Genomic DNA, 3,220 nt, shown 5'->3' with positions numbered 1-3,220 from the left:
GATGAGATTGCATGGGAAGGACGTGCAAAGAAGCCTCTGGTCTAAAGGAGTGAATCCCTGTGACATACATGGGAAACCCACAAGGTTTTTGAGAATGTTATATTGATAGAAACCCTGCCAGCGTGGACTGAACAGGATAGAAAGGACTAAATGAAAGGAGGCAGTCAGACCCTCCAAATCTGCAGTAGGATATAGGCTGATAAAATTACTCAGTTGGAGAGATGCCTGGGCAGCTCAACAGTTGAACGTCTGCCTTTGGCTCAGGGCGTGATCCTGGGATCTGGGATCAAGTCCCACATCAGGCTCCCTTCATGGAGCCTGCTTTTCCCTCTGCCTATGTCTCTGTCTCTCTCTGTGTCTCTCATGAATAAGTACATAAATATATATTTTTTAATTACAGTTGGAAATGTGTGCCATCCTTCATTAAAAAAATAAAAAGTAAGGATGATTCATTCAGAGGACAAAACTGAATGATTCATTCAGAGGCTCTGATGGCAGCAACTGGAAATGAAGATACCTTTCAGACCCTACCCCTGCTCTTACCACCACATTAAATTATCTGTCACTGACTAAGGACATGTAAACTCGGCATACTTACACCAAAAAAAAATTTGTGTTGTTGTCTATCTGAAATTCTAACCTAAAAAAAAAATGAAATTCTAACTTAATTGGTTATCTTGCATTTTTATTTGCTAAATCTGGTGACTAGATACCCAGAGGATTCTGTTACCCAGTGAGATAGGGAAGCAGTGGGGTGGATGATGTCCTTTCCAACCAGAAAAATCTGAAGATCTTACTCTCATGTAGGGTAACCCGAGGGCTGGGGTTTCAATGGCCACACTGTGGTTTGGGCTGACTTTCTCACCACTTTTATGGGTTTATCAAGGCATGATGCACTCAGAGCCACCTAGAAGGAGTGGGGGTCTGGTATCTGCAATTGTCCTGGCTCTGATACTCTGACTGGGGTCTCCGCAGCTGCCCCTCTGCGCATTACATTCTTCCACTAAACATAATGCACTTCTGTGTGTTATAAGCATAACCACTCTTTTTACAATTTGTAGACACTTAATTTGTTTCCTTTGGGTCTAAATTCCACCAGGCCAGGGAGCAGGCCAATCTTCTACCTCAATGCAACGCCTGGGAGATGAGAAATACTCAATACATATGCACAGAATAAATAAATGACAGTTTTGGAGGTGGTGGCAGGTCAATTTCTCAGTTTGTGTCTCTTCAATGTAGAAGTCAATACATGTTTGCTACATCAAGTGTGGCCCATGGACCCACCCCATTGACATCACCTGGGAGCCTGTTAGAAATGCAGAGTCTCGGGCCCCACCTTGGCCCTCTTGCACCCGCTGAATCCATCCCACCACTTCCTGGTGGGTAATTTTATTCAAGCCTCTAAGGTGTAGTTTCCTCAGCTGAAAAATAAAAGGTAATAAAGCCCTTTACTGCCCCTTTCTAGCGCTGTTGCCCATATCAGGTGCAGAATGGACTGGAAGGCACAAGCTTGAATATGCTATTTGTAGGATGGCGTTGTTCTTAAATGAGCGGCAAGGGGATTCTAAAAGAGTGCCCTGTTTGCCCACTCCGGCTCACCCTCTTCCACTCTGGCTCTCTGCTCCCAAGTTCCCAGCCCCTAAATTAGGCTCAGCGTCCCCTCTGGCTCTTCTCTGAGTTTCTAATAGCAGGTAGAACTGCGCAGGTGCTTGATAGTTGCTGTGGCTCAGAGACAAGTATTTGTGTGTGTGTGTGTGTGTGTCTGAAGGAGGTCGGGGTTGGGGGTGGCTGGGGGGTTAGTGGGACCAGTTCCAACAGGCTCAAGTCCCCTGCGCTGGGTTTTGTCTTGTTGCAAATGCAGCATTTGATGCAAGCCTGATTCAAACATGTGTCAGGAGCTGGGGGATGCAGGGTGGGCTGGGAGATGCGGGGATGGTGAGAGGAATTCACATTTTTCTCTCTACAGAGCCTGCCAGAGTCCCACCCCCTCCTGCATTTGGGCCTCATGGGGATCGCATCCAATTACAGACGGACCTCCAAGTCCAGCGCCCGCCTTCACATCCCGCACCATCACTGGAGGTGTGCAAGAGAGTGAGCTAACATCTATTAATGTTTTCAACATGCCAGGCTATGTGCTGGGTGCTTTACAAACATTTTTATGGGGTGACCAGGGGGTATAAAATGCAACATGGGGTTAATGCATTTCCTGAAATCAAAAATCCCATCAACTGTAGCTTTGTCCACTCGATGTAATCACAGCCACATTAAACAAAGCAGTCAACGGCTTCCTGGCTACTCAGAAGGTGGTTGGAGGGCTAGCAGCCTCCCCTGCCACTGAAGAACTTGGTAGAAATACGGGCCCTACCCCAGGCCTATTGAATCAGAATCTGCCGTCTAAATAATTCCCCAGGCAATGTATGCACCTTATAAAACCTATCTGGATTTCGGAATCATTCAAATACGGGTGGAAACACTGGTGCCATCATCAAGGATGCAGGGGGATTTATCTTTCCGATGAGGAAGTGGAGGCTCAGAGAGGCCGAGTTACTCGTCCAAGGTAACACAGCTTACAGCTGACCAAGCCCGAACGACAGCTCAGACCTCTAAGCGCCATGCTGTCAAGAGCTTGAAAGGAGGAGATTAGAATCGGCAGCAACAGAAGAGATGGGGACTCAGCCCCGTCACCCTCCCACCACACTGCACTCTACTCCACCCCTCCAATGACAGATGCCATTGTCACCAGTGGTAATCAATACTTGGGTTTTGATGTCAGCTCAAGATAGTTACCAAAGACCAGGTGTGTTTTTCCCATCACTTTGAGAGACTGACCTTGTGAACCATTATAGGCCTGGCTGCAAATATTTCCAGGTTCACACAAAATTCTGGAGGGTTTAATGTTGAGGTTGTTGATGCATCGCATTGTAATGATCAAATATTGAATGACTGTCTGCATAGAAGGACTTTCTGCTTCCCATCTGGGCTCCATATCCGTGTCACCCCCAGGCCTTTCCAGCACACCGACAGGCCCTCATTCTAAGTGTGGCACTTGTTACTGGTTAAGATGATCTTGCTTATCTGTTGAGTTGTTTATGACCTTTACCCCACTGGCACATCAGCCCCATAAGGGATCCTGTCTGCATAGTTCAACGCTGGGTCCCCGTTGCCTGGAGAGGGCCTGGCACGTGGCAGGTGCTTAGTAGCTGTTTGGTAAGTCAGTGAA

This window comes from Canis aureus, chromosome 27, assembly GCF_053574225.1.
Source record: "Canis aureus isolate CA01 chromosome 27, VMU_Caureus_v.1.0, whole genome shotgun sequence".
In the NCBI taxonomy this organism is placed as follows: domain Eukaryota; kingdom Metazoa; phylum Chordata; class Mammalia; order Carnivora; family Canidae; genus Canis; species Canis aureus.
Note: the sequence above shows the minus strand (reverse complement) of the source record.